Below are 14,580 nucleotides of genomic sequence, written 5' to 3' on the forward strand. Positions count from 1 at the left end.
GCCCCCTGACAAACCTCACTTTTATTTGATAGGATAAAGCCTTTCCTGGCTGTAGGGTTAATATCTCACAATGGGAAAAAATGGCTAAAATACATTTTCTGCAATCTCCAGTGATCAGGGCACCCACTTTGCTGGACAGTTTGCACAGACACTGGCAAAAATTTCACGAGCTTCTTGGAGACTATCACCTTCATGGATATCCTTTGTCACCAGGCAAGGACCTCTTGGCTATATGAGATTGAACAGACTGCTAAATATGACTATAATTTTCTTGACTTTTTGTCTGACATATTACTGGCTTCTAATCTTTGTTTTCAGCTATTAAAAAACTCTTCTCCTCAAGTCACTGATGGTTTAAAAGAATTTTGTGATTTATACCTGTGGGTAAAATTAAAACATTTTTCTTTTTTGTCTCGTCCCTCCAGGAATTGGAGACATTTGGGTTCTGAACAGCCTCACCAAGGTCCAAAAAAGACTATCTCCAGACATACACAAAAATCTCAGAGTATATTGGGGAGCCCAAACTCATACAGATGAGGAAACTAACAATAGTCCTCAGATGCATGCAAAAAACCCTCCAAAAACTAATGAAGAAAGAAGTTGCAAGATCAACATATCTTCTGCTACAAAAACAAAAAGGGGGATATGCAGGGGTTAACAGTCAGCCACCTGTTGCTCTGGCTAAGCCATGAGAAAATCACCATGGGAAAAGAATAAAAGCAAAATATAGCAATACAGCATAACCCAGATAAAAGTACATCAGGTTGATCAGCTGGGGTTGTCATGCCCTGCTAAGCTAAGGAAAAACACAGTGTGGACCTTGGAATGGCAGGTCTGCGCAAGTTCAGAGCGCTGCTTGTGCACACACCAGGATGTTTTCCCAAGGCATATGCGAGTCTATGACCTCCAGCTAGGCGATAGCCCTTGTACAAGAAAACAACAGATAGTTTAAAGTAATCAATAAAATGGGACAGGTGTCCAGGGACACAGGAGGCTGACTTCATGGTAGCACAACAGAACCTTGCTACTTGCCAAGACACTAGATAAAAGTGATGTGGTTCTGAGGAACAGGGCTCTTGACCCAAGGAGTCTTGAGTCCCCCGGTCCCATCTTTAAACTTTAATTTTGCCTCTAGTTTCTTTTTCCCAAACTGTGTGTCAACCACTTTCGATCCCTACCTGCTGTGCTGGCCGCAGCAACAAGCGTCTCCAAAAGACTGTGGTCAGGGGACTGCTTGCTCAGAGGCCCTGGAACGCAGATGAGGCCTGACCTGCGAAGGACCCCCGCCCCCACTCAGCCAGAGAACAACCAGATGGCACTATGACTCCCTCCCTGTGCAAACAACTCTCACCCAGCCGAGTAAACAGGCCTCCCTGGGTAACGGCGCGCGGAGGCGCCGCTCCTGTGGGATGTAGCCCAGAAACCAGGAGCCCGAGCCTGGGGTCTGGACTTGGGTTCAGTTTTCAGTCGCCCGCCCTCTCTCCTGCCCCCAGGGCAACAGGGTCACCTGTCTTGGCTCCTGTCTTTATGTAAACAGGGCTGGGGGCCCCGGTGGTTTGAGTGCAGCCAGGCCCTGGCTCTCACTCCTCTGCGTGTAATAAATACTTTACAAAGAATCTTTGTAGCTGTCCAGGGGAAGGGAGCCGGCCTCAGGAAGGCGGTGGGGATGAGATGCCGGGAGAGGGGAGGTGGCGGAGAGGTGAGGCCCATCCATACTGAGGTGTGTGGTGCAGAGCGGCTGCTTTGCCCAGTGTCTGACTGAGGGAGGAGAGGGTCTGTCCCCTGCAGCAGAAACCAAGGTGGGTGGGGGGCGCGGCTGGGAGAAAGCAGGGTGGAGCAGACCTGATGTTCTCAGCCCTGACGCCTTCCCTACTGTAGAATTTCAGGTATGGTAAGAAAAAGAACTAAGGCCTCCTCTTCTAGGAGTGCAGGGTCGAAGAAAGAATATCGGTGGAGAGTTGAGAAAATAAATTGGATTCCTGCCACCACCCTTTAGTGAGCTGTGTGCCTTTGGAATGGTGCCTTAACCTCTCTGAGTTTCCTTGTCTAGATAAATTGGAACTATACTCTCTGCCATTGAGCTCCCTTGATGTGATGGGAATTTTAGGAAGTAAACCACAGGACTACCCAATGAGGTAGGGAATGCCAATCTTCATTTTAGAGACAGAGGAACTGAGGCTCAGCAAGTAGACCTGATTTACCCTCAACATGCACATTAAGAATCAGGAGATTGGGACTGACATATACACAAGCCTATATATAAAATAGGTAACTAATAAGAACCTACTGTATAGCACAGGGAACTCTACTTAATACTCTGTAATGACCTACATGGGAATAGAATCTAAGAGTGGATACTCGTATAACTGATTCATTTTGCTGTACAGCAGAAATTAACATGACGTTGTAAATCAACATATTCCAATAAAAATTAATTAAAAAAAAAGGAGTGGCAGAAGCAGCTCTTTTCTCTGCCAAATCCCCATTCTGCCCCTGCAATGGAGGATTCCTTGCTGATTTGAAAACTGAGATTAGAAAGTTCTGGCTTACTGAAAACCACCTTTCTTGCTGGAGACAGAGGTTCTGACTCACAAGCTCTGCCTCAGGGCCCCCACCTCCCCCAGCCAACTCCTCTCCTCTCCCTGGACTCCTGTATCACCTTGGGTAAAATCCAGGGACAGAAACAATCAACAACTTGTTCCACCCAGGGTAGAACTTGGCAGGAACTCCTGGAATTGCTGTCACCACCTTTTCCACTCCAGGGCAATTCATAAGTGTCTGCATTTTCATGGCACATCTTAGATGCTGCACGAGGGGGAGGAGAGAGAGAGAGAACCAGTAACTCTTCTACCTACAAAAATCAGCCCTGGGAGCATTCTAGGCAGAGGAGGAAGAAAGGTTCAGAGGACTTTGACAATAAACTCTCGACCACGATGTTCTAGGACAGGGATGGACAAGCTTCTGACACTGGGCCAAGTGCGGCTTGCCACTTTTAGGTAGAGTTAGAAATCTAAGAATTTTATGGCTTTTATTTATTTATTTTGGGGGTTTTATTAAAAAAATTTTTTTTTAAATTTTGTTGTAGTATAGTTGCTCTGCAATGTTGTGTTAGTTTCAAGTGTACAGGAAAGTGATTCAGTTATACATATATTCATTCTTTTTCAGATTCTTTTCCCATATAGGTTATCACAGAATTTTAAGTAGAGTTCCCTGTGCTATATAGCAGGTTCTTGTTGGTTGTCTATTTTATGTATTTAAGAATTTTATGTTTCTAAATGGTTGGGGAAAAAGTCAAAAGAAAGATTATTGTTCATGATGTGAAATTATATTAAATTCAAATTTCAGTGTCCATAAATCAAGTGATTTTGGAAGGAAACCACGCTTCTTCGTTGACAGAGTTGCTTTTGCACTATGATGGCAGAGTTGAATAGTTGTGACATCAACCACGCGGCCTGCAAAGCCTAAAATCTTTGCTGTCTGGCCCTTTAGAGAAGTTCGTGATCTCCTGTTCTAAGAAAAACCCATGTGTCTGCGACACAGAGGCTTGTGGGGAGGTCTCATCACTGGGGAAGTAGACATTTGTTTAAGTCCTTGGTTTCTGTACGGCAGCCACGCCTCAGCTGTACCTGGTGGCCTCAGTCCAGCTGGGTCTAGTTGGTAGCTGAGGGGTGTGGGCTCTCAGACCCATCGGTGGATGAGAGTGGCCTTGCCCTTCACCCTCCACCCTTCAAGGGTCAAGTCCTTTCCTCCCCTGGCATGCAGAGTACTGGCAGCCAGGCTTGGACTCCTCAGGAGGGAGGCTGGAGATTTTTCCCTGGAGAAGCTGACCAAGAGCTGTTATCTCGATGCTGACCGTAGGACTCTAGTTCCCACCAGATCTTCAAAGGGACGCTCAAGGTGGACGAGGCCTGCCCACACCCAGAGCCCAGGAGGCCTGTGAGTGGACCGCCGGAATGTGTGAGGAAAGCCCCATCTTTAGGTCTGGTGAGGTTGAAAACTTCGGGGTTGATCAAGGAAGAGACAGGACCAAGATGAGACAGGATCACAGAACAGGCTTTACTGGGAAGGGCTTGGTCACGACTGCTTGAAAAGGACCTTACAGACAGCTGAAGGCCTAGCGGGAGACCTTACAGGAACAGCTGCAGCACCCAGAGAGGGAACAGGGTGAGGGAACTTCCAGGAGAGAGGGCAATCGCAGACGGGACTTGTGTGTCTCGGTGATGTCACTCAGGAGTCCAGTGGGGAGTTTCTGGGTCAGAGAACCCTGAAGGGCAGCAGCAAGTTTGGGGTTTTTATCGCTCTGGGCTTTGTCTTATCTACCGGGAGCTGATGTTGAGTGCCCTTTTGCAAAGCAGGCAGGCTCAGGTGGCTAAATATATCCTTCTTTGGGCTATATTTAAAGCAATGGGATTTGTGAGGATTTGTGTTAAGGGCTGGTGGGCTTGGAGCCTCCTGTGAAGAAGTAAAACACACCGAGGTCATCTCTAGCTCATGAAATAACTGTGGCTACAGCAAGAGAAAGACCGAGAAACCATGACAACGCAGGGAGCAGAAGAAAACAGTGAACAGAAACCTCTGCTGTTAACAACCTTAGAGATAGGAGAAGGAACTGCAGGGCGCTCTACAAATGGAACACTCAGGAGACACAAGGAGTATCTTTGGAATGGGAAATACTGGAGCCAAAATGAAACATTCAATAGAAGGGAAGGTTAAGGAAATATGGTAGCACACAGAACAGAAAAGACAAACACATTTTCAAAAATGAGTAAAAAACATGAAAATTAGAGTATCAACCCAGGAGGTCCCACATCTGAATTTTAAGAGTTTGGGGAGGCAAGAACAGAGAAAATGAAGTGGGGGAAATTATGAGTAAGACAATTTAAGGTAATTTCTCAGAAATGGAGGACATGCACAGCCCACTGAATGCTTAGCAAAACGAATGTGAAAGAAACAAAATTGACACCCGGATGAGAAAATTTTGAGCCTAAAGATTTCCAGAAACCAGAAATCAAGAAGAGGTGTCATGCAATGGACGAAGAATCAGAATGCTCCTGGGTGGCTTAATAGCAACATTGGAAGTTAGGAAACAAAATTCCAAAGGAATATAGTTCCCAAACTAGAATTTTACACCCAAACTATAAAAAGTTATTTTTAAAGGGGAGCAAAAAGACATTTTTAGATAAGCAAGGTCTCAAAATGTTTACTCCAACAGGCACATTATCTCAGGATGCTTACAGAAAAATATGCTTCACCCAAAGGAGGAGCTTTGTCAATCTTAAAGGAAATCAGTCCTGAATATTCACTAGAAGGACTGATGCTGAAGCTGAAACTCCAATATTCTGGCCACCTGATGTGAAGAACTGACTCACTGGAAAAGGCCCTGATGCCGGGAAAGATTGAAGGCAGGAGGAAGAGGGGATGACAGAGGATGAGATGGTTGGATAGCATCACCAACTCAAAGGACATAAGTTTGAGCAAGCTTTGGGAGTTGGGGATGGACAGGGAAGCCTGGTGTGCTGCAGTCCATGGGGTCACAAAGAGTCAGACAGGACGGAGGCAACTTAGTACGTCCGCAAAGGAGGAGTAATCAGGAGAGAACTAGGACCCAGAAGCAGGAAACCCAACAGATGGGAGACGGGATTAAGGGCTCCCCAGGGGCCTGCAGAAAGGAGATTCCCAGGATGACTGCAGTGCAGGAGCTGATGAGAAGCAGCCGGGCCTTTCTTGGGCAGAAAGCAGGAGTTTCAGAATTTTTCTAAAGAGTCGAACACATGTCTGTATTCAGGTGATAAATAGAACTGTTTTCAAAATCTAAAGAAAACATTTTAGCCCCAGTGGAAAAAGACTTCTTTGCATTCCTTACATTTTTTTTCTGTTGCTGTTTAGCAGTTTTCAACAATCAAGTCCTATTTTTCCACGTTGTTTATCATTTGTGCATCTATGCAATAATATGAAGACAGAATTTTGGGTAAAGAATATTCCAGCATCTCTGGCTATGTCCGGAATTCCAGATCCTACTCTGTTGTCCTAAACACTTCCATCTTCCTCTTTTATATTATGCAGCAACATTCCTCCTAATGAACAGGGCCCGTGGATTTGCCAGGCAGTTTGGGGCCTGTTCTAAAATGGGGCACAGAGCCTTGTGCTTCTCCGCCAGCTGTTCTGAAGTTGTGATTAGTCCCTGTTGTCCCATCTGCCGTCGTTAAGAACTTTAAACAGCTCTTCATCCTGGGTATGGCCGAAAATACGAGCCTATATCTGGAGGATTTTAGTGAAGAGAGCCTGAGCTTTGAACCTGAAATTACTTGCCTCTCCCACTCTATAGCTGATGAATTTGGGCAAATGTTCTGAGTTTTAAAAACGATCCTATCGTGGCTGCAAAGCATCTGGTACCATGCATGTTTCGTTGGAGATGCTCAACGCCTAGCGGCTGTGACAGGTGTTAATGTTTTGCAGTTTCCACGGTGCTTTCATTTGTCTTTTCTCATTGGATCTTCAATGAGGTGGGAGGGCAAGTTTGATGTCTCTATTTAAAAACAGATAAAACTGACACTCAGCACAGCCTAGTCCCCCGGGATGGACCCCCTTGGGGGCGGAGCGTTTCTGGTCCCTGGGTGACGCTGTACCACAGATAGAGCCCTTGGGAAGGGAACTTACTTGAAAGAGCAACCATTCCTGCCTTAGTTTTACTTCCAGTCCTACCCGTCCAACAGAAGGACCACGTGGTCAAGAACAGACCGTGATTACAGACCTGCATCCAGAGAGGGTGTTTTCACGTTCCAGTCGGACCTGGAGAGATAAGTGATGGCAGGACAGAGCAGATCCAGGAAATAATGTTTCTCTATCCATTGCCTCAAAGGAAATTGGAAAACAAGCGTGTATGAATCACTTCACTCTTGTAAACACGTTTATTCCATAGATGGGGTAAGAAATATCAGGCAGTCTGCAGTAAGGACAAAACCCCGAGCAAAGGATAGAGTTTTAAAAATGGCATTCTTGGCACAATCCTTCCCATTCGTCATTTTCAAGACATGTTGTGGTTGTTTAGTTGCTAAGTGGTGTTTGACTCTTTTGCGACCCTATGGACTGTAGCCCATCCCAAGCAAGAATGCTGGAGATGATTGCCATTTCCTCCTCCAGGGAATCTTCCTGACCCAGGGATTGAACCCATCTCCTGCTTGGCAGGCAGATTCTTTACCACTGAGCCACCAGGGAAGCCCCTTTAAAGACAAAGTTTGACGAAAATGTTTATTTAGTTACGTTCTAAGAGGAACTTGAAGCCTGCATAGAAATAAAAACACCATCCTTTGCTTGGGGCTTTGTCCTTATTATTACTGCAGACTGCTCTGATATTTTTAATCCCATGTATGTGCAAGATTGCCAGGAGAAATATCAATAACCTCGGATATGCAGATGACACCACCCTTATGGCAGAAAGTGAAGAAGAACTGAAGAACCTCTTGATGAAAGTAAAAGAGGAGAGTGAAAAACCTGGATTAAAACTCAACATTCAAAAAACGAAGATCATGGCATCTGGTCCCATCACTTCATGGCAAATAGATGGAGAAACGATGGAAATAGTGACAGACTTTATTTTCTTGGGCTCCAAAATCACTGCAGATGGTGACTGCAGCCATGAAATTAAAAGATGCTTACTCCTTGGAAGAAAAGTTATGACCAACCTAGACAGCATATTAAAAAGCAGAGACATTACCGACAAAGGTCTGTCTAGTTGAAGCTATGTTTTTTCCAGTAGTCATGTATGGATGTGAGACTTGGACCATAAAGAAAGCTGAGCACTGAAGAATTGATGCTTTTGAACTGTGGTGTTGGAGAAGACTCTTAAGAGTCCCTTGGCCTGCAAGGAGATCAAACCAGTCAGCCCTAAAGGAAAACAGTCCTGAATATTCATTGGAAGGACTGATGCTGAATCTGAAACTCCAATACTTTGGCCACCTGATGCAAAGAACTGACTCACTGGAAGAGACCCTGATGTTGGGAAAGACTGAAGGCAGGAGGAGAAGGAGGTGACAGAGGATGAGATGGTTGGATGGCATCACCGACTCGATGGACATGAGTTTGAGCAAGCCTTGGGAGTTGGTGATGGACAGAGAGGCCTGGTGTGCTGCAGTCCTTGGGGTCACAGAGTCCACACGACTCAGCGACTGAACTGAACTGACTGGTGTAGTAAATGTAGTTTTTCTTTTTAAGCAAGCTTCAAGTTCCTCTTCAAACATAACTAAGTAAATAAATATTTGTACCAAACCATGTCTTTAAAGTGGTGAATGGGAAGGATTGTGTCAAGAATGCCATTTAAAGGTAAAAGACAAGTGATGAAAGATAGGGACCTGTGGCAAGGACATACAGTGGGGGCTTGCGCTCCCTTGTGAAAGGGTCTAAGGCGGCATAATTTAACGGGAAACAGTGATGGGCAGGAAAAGACAGCGCACAGTTCCCTGAGATGGTGAGAAGGAGCTGCCTCATCAGACGTGTCCTGCAGCCTTAACTCTTAGTTGCTACACAATCGCAGGGAGGGTGGATTCCGGGGGTGGGGCTGGGTGGTGGAGGGTGGAGAGAGGAGGAGGCAGGGCGCATCCAGCCATTGTCCATACAGAACATCTGGAAACCGAACCCTTGTAACCTGAGAACGACCTGATTTGTGTATACTTTGATCTCATCCATACGGCAGCCCAGTTTCTGATACTTGTTCCTCTCTGCAACAGAACCACAACTAACATCCATCAAATCCACTCCCGAGAAATTCAGCACAATGTAGCTTGAGACATTACAGAAGGACCAGAGGGGAACAGTGACCCGATAGTCTTAGCTAGACCATGACAGACTAGATAGTTTTAGCTAGACTATGTTTCTGGACTGTGAATTTGCTTATGTGCACTTGGTAAACAGTGGAACTATTAATATATAAGGTGAAGCCCTATTGTTTCATATGTTTTCTTAGCATGTTACTGCTTTGAGTTGTAAAGCACCAGCACCTGCAAACTAAGCACTCTGAGGAAGCTGAACTCCGCAAACTGCAGGCCAACCAGGAACGGGGCACGCCCCTTCTTCCCTCCAGTTAGCTCCTGCAGCCACACGCTTTAGTTTAAGGCTTATGCACACTTGTCCCTATCTTTGTGTATCTGCCCGTGTCACCCTAACTCTCTAGTCTCATCTTTCCTCACAGCCCTTCCATCGGGCTACCTTTCCCTTTATTTAAAAAAAATTCCCCTAGTTTGAGATGTAATTATCATATAGTATTATATTCGTTTCAGGTGTACAACATAATGATTTGATATTTGTACATATTGTGAAATTACCACAATTAGTTTAATTAACACCTGTCACCTCAGTTAATTTTTTGTGGTGTGATGCAAACTTTTACGACCCACTCTCCTAGCAATTTTCAAATATACAGTACAGTATGAACTACAGTCCCCATGCTATACACTATATTCCCAGAATTTGTTACCTTATAACCCAAAGTTTGTACCTTTGGACCACTTTCACTATTTTTAGAAATCCCTAGAACAGGGATTTGTGGCCACACATTCTTTAATCTCCACTCCCCAGCGCAGAACAAACATTTACCAGAACGGGTGTTGAAATGTTTACCAGTCTCTCTGCCGTTCTCCCCACCCTTCCACCTTTGTGCTTTTGCACCAGCTCTATCTGGAATGTTCTTGGCTGGTAGGGCATTTCCGCAGCCCCTCCTTCGAATACCACCCCCTCTGCAAAGCCCTTCGGATTTGATCTCTGCCCCCAGGCTCTGTCTCTCTCCATCTCTGGGTTATGACCTCACATCGTATCAACAACACGTCAGTTCCCTTGCTAGCAGCGTCCCAGGTCGAGAAACGCAAGACTCTAGCCTGATTTTTATTTCCCCTCAACTCAGGTCAATGCCCGGCTGATGAAGTGTATGTGGAAAAAAAGAGAACACGCAAAGTAGAGGGATCCAGCGTGCGTTCTTTGGTTCGACAACTCGACTTTCCACAAGGTCTTTTCAAAACGAGCTTCCAGGGACAGTGCCAAGGACTTAAGAGCTGGCGGCGTCGGCCTGAACCCCGCAACTAGGCAGGTTCCCAGGAGGCTTGAATGAGGGGGTCACAGCGCGGATCTCCCTCTCCCCCACGCAGTCTTTGTGAGTTATTGCCAGCGAGGGGCACAAAAGGACCGCAGGACCCAAAATGCCGGAGTGGGAGGGGAGATGTAGCGACTGCGACTGGCCGCCGCGGTTTTTTGAGCCCCTCAGGCTGAAACTCGCCCTGTGGGACCGGGAAACCCCCACGCCTTCACCCTCCCGGGCCCAGGGACACCACGCCTCAACGCGCTCGCCTGCAGAGGTGTGCCAGGAGAACTGACCCCCTGGGGCTGCCGTCGTCTGCGAAACACAAAGGCCGGAAGTACATCGGCGTCAGCCTGGCCTGGCGCCCTCTCTAGGACCCTGGATGCCCCACAGCTCAGTGGTTCTCCAGACCCGAAGCTGGTGGGCGGAGGGATCTGACCTGGGGATACCCAGGGCGTGTGCCCTCCTGCAGGGGCGGCAAAGGGCTCGCAGGAACACATTTGGAAATTGAATCCAGAATTTACATGTGGAAGAGAAACTCCACTTAAATGTATCCCGGCTTGTTTCAGCTAAGGGCTTGGAGCACCGAGGATTAATATCCTAGCTCCCCCAAAGGACGAGGATAAAAGCCCTGCAGAAAGCGGATCAGGGCTCAGGGTCTTTCAGTGACCGAATGGGTCAGAACTCGGACTTGGGTGGGCCACAACGGTTGGTGCACTTTCCGCTGCCCGAGTCTGCCTCTTAACAGAAATGAATCCTATTAAAACAAAAGCTTACTGCTTTCAACATGGTAGGAAACATGGAACAGTTTCAAAGCTGATCAGATGGAGTGTGTGAAAACTCAGAGAAGACATCTTATACCCACTAGGATGGCTGCTACAAACCACCCCCACACACGAAACATCAAATGTTAGCAAGCATGTGGAGAAACTGGAACCCTTGTGCATGCCTGGTGTGCTTTGTGCAATGGCGCAGCCCCCGCGGAAGACTGTATACGCTAACAGCAAAATATCTGAAAAAGAAAGAGAAAACAATCACATTCACAATAGCATCAAAAACAGTAAAATATTAGGGATAAATTTATTGAAGAGATGAAAGATCTGTACGCTGAAAACTATAAGACTGATGAAAGAAACTGAAGAAGTCACAAATAAATGGAAAGATACCCCTGTGCTCATGAACTGGGAGAATTAACATTAAAATGTCCATATTACACAAAAAGCATCTATTGAATCAATGCGTTCCGTACCAAGATTCCAAGAGGCATTTTTCACAGAAATAGAAAAAACAGTCCTACAGAGACACATAATCCAGGGCAACAGAATCAAGAGCCCACAGATAAATCCACGCCAAGACAGTCAATTGATCTTCAACACGGTTGCCAGGAAGGCTCCATGGGGACAGGAGTCTCCCCAGTAAATGGTGCTGGAAAACTGAGTTTCCACCTGCAGAAGAATGAAACTGGACCCCTGTCTTACACCACTCACAAAACTATCAATAACTCGAAATGGTTTAAAGACTTAAATATAAGACCCGAGACCATAAACCTAATGAAGAAAACACCAGACAACACTGGTCTTGGCAACGATTTTTTGAGGATGCTACCAAAAGCACAAGCAACAAAAGCCAGAATAAACAAGTCGGGCTGAATTAGATGAAAGAACTTCTGCTCAAGGGAAAAAAGAGGCTACGAAATGAAAAGGCAACTTAGGGAATGGAGGAAAGTACTTTAAGAAACTCATACAACTTAATAGCAAAAAACCTAGTAACCTGCTTACTGTATATTGGACAGAGGACCTGAATAGATATTTTCCTAATGAAGACAGATCACTAACAGGTACGTGAAGAGATGCTCAGCATCAACAATTGTCAGGAAAATGCCGATCAAAACCGCAATGAGATATTACCTCACATTTGTTATAATGGCTATTACATATACATATATTCAATATATCATAAATATATATAATATATATGAATTACATATTAATATATATAAGAAATATATTTTATATATTATATATAAAAGACCAGAGATAACAAATGCTGGTGAGGATGCAGAGAAAAGGTAGCCCTGGTGCACTACTGGTGTGTTAGTCGTGTCCTACTCGTTGGGACCCCATGGACTGTAGCACTCCAGGCTCCTGTGTCCATGGGATTTCCCAGGCAGGAATACTGCAGTAGGTAGCCATTTACTTCTCCAGGGATCTTCCCGATCCAGGGATTGAACCTGTGTCTGCTGCGTTGCAGGCAGATGCTTTACTGTTGGAGCCACCAGGGAAGCTGTAAATTGGCATGGTGACTGTGTAGAGCAGTATGGAGGTGTTTTTAAAAAATCAAAACTACAATATGATCCAACAATCCCACTTCTGGGTAGATATCCAGATGAAATGAAAACAGTGTCTTAAAGAGACACCTGCATTCCTGTTCATTGCCTAATTATTTGCAACAACCAAGATGTGGAAACAGCCTAAGTGTCCACTTAGGGATGAATGGATAAAAAAGATTGAAATGCATCTTCTTCTAAGACATGGGATTATTCAGCCATGAGAAAGGACATCTTGCTATTTTTGACCATACAGATGGACCTTGAGGATATTATGCTAAGTGAAGTAAGTCAGGCAGGAAGTTTCTGGATTCAACAGCCAGTCCTGGATTAAGCGAAGCTCTTCTGCTGTCCTCAGGTTCTTCATGTTGAGTAAGGATTTCCTTCCTTTTTAAAGTTGAGTAATATTCCACTGGGTAGATCACATTTTGTTAATCTGTTCATCCTGTGATGGACATTTGGTTCTTTCCACCTCATCTTTAAGAGGGAAATGACATGATCTTACTGTGTGGTCAGAGCACTGAGGCTGGTCGGAAAGGAGGCAGACTTGGGAGGACTGTGAGTTCCCGACAGAGGTGCAGCAAGACAGGTGCAGTCTGCGGGGAGGAAAGGGCTGGACTCAGAGCACAGTTTGGTGACATCCTTCATCCACTGGAATGAAAGGGAGGGGACAGGAACCCAGGGTCTTAGTTCGGGAAATTGGGAGGAGACAGAAGAAGGAGCAGGAGGAGGAGGAGAGAAGGATAGTGAAGGGAAGCGGTTTTGCTTTTCTTTGGGGATGGGGTGGAGCAGGGAAGATAATGCTGGAATTGAGACATCTTTAGGACATCCAGTGGGCAATGCTTGAGGATAGGAGTGAAAATGGAGTAAGGTGACCCCATAATTATAAAAGGGACTAACAGAGTGGAAGAGAAATGTCCTCCTTTCTCCTCTCACCCAGAACTCTCTGCCAAGCCCTGCAGGTTTTTAGCTGGACATATAGTGCCCTCTCGTGGCCATTACATGCAGCTGCAACTGAGCCTGCACCCTAGGGCAGAAATGGCCTTCTGGCATCCTGAAAGCTGCAGTTGTGGCCCGTTAGCCTAAGAAGAAACTCTGACCTTCACAATGGATTTTAAGATCCTGCACATAAGGACTGGGTACTCAAAGGTCCAGAGAAGCTAACTGCCCCCTCGACACGTGCCGAGAGCTTAGAAGGCACTGTGGGACAGCAGGGGAGAAACAGGAGACCAATAATGGGAGGTTCACGCCTAACTTAGAGGAGTCCTATGCTTTTGGTATAAATATTATTGTTTATTGGAAAGCATTCACATAGAGGGAGCCTCCTAAACCCAAGGTGGTGAGGGCTCCTTCATCCCTGCGGTCCTTTGAGGGTGGCAAGGCCAACATCGTGATTCTATCATCTTTCTCCACCAGGCCCCTTCCGCAGCCCCGGCTCTTTCTGAGAAGTAACCCTGCCTCCCAGTCACACCTTTTTTCCAGGCCTGGGATTTAACACTGAGCAGGCCTGGCCTCTTATGAGTGTTGGGAATCTGAGCAGAGCTCCCAGGAGCTCTGGTTCTCTCCTCACCCCCCCCCCCCCCCCCCCCACCAATTAGGAAAAGTGCTGTGTCCATCCTGACCTCTGGTATGTGAGTTTTGAGGTGCCCAGAGCTGGCTGCACGGCCTGGGGATTTGGAGGAGAAGAAAGAAGGGGAAGAAGGCAGCACAACAGAACCCAGGGAGGTGGGCCCGACTGAGCTTTGCTCATGAATCCTTAGCACTCTCCCCTGTCCTGTTAGGCACAACAAACCAAGATCTTTTTCCTGATGGGGAGGGGCCTCCCATGGCTTTGAGTAAACGCTGGCCTGGTTCTCAGAGCTCTGGGGCTTCCACTGAGTTCTCTGCACAGATGCAGCCCAAGCAGCCGTTCCTCCTTCCTCTCCTCCCTCCGCTCTCCTGGAGCACAGCATCCTCTGACCCATTGCTCCAGCGACGCGGGCACAGACCCATGCTCAGAACTCAACCTCCTGATCTTGTCAGAGGGTTTGCAGGCTGGGTCAGGGCAGGTAAGGAAACTAAAGGAAACTAAAAGGAAACAGCCTCGATATGTCTGATGATGAACCATAAGGTCTGATTGGCTGGAACTGCAAGTTCTAGCCTCGTTCAGCCAAATGGAAAAGGGCATTAGCAGGGAAGGTATTTCAGCCCT

This window comes from Bos indicus, chromosome 25, assembly GCF_029378745.1.
Source record: "Bos indicus isolate NIAB-ARS_2022 breed Sahiwal x Tharparkar chromosome 25, NIAB-ARS_B.indTharparkar_mat_pri_1.0, whole genome shotgun sequence".
In the NCBI taxonomy this organism is placed as follows: Eukaryota; Metazoa; Chordata; class Mammalia; order Artiodactyla; family Bovidae; genus Bos; species Bos indicus.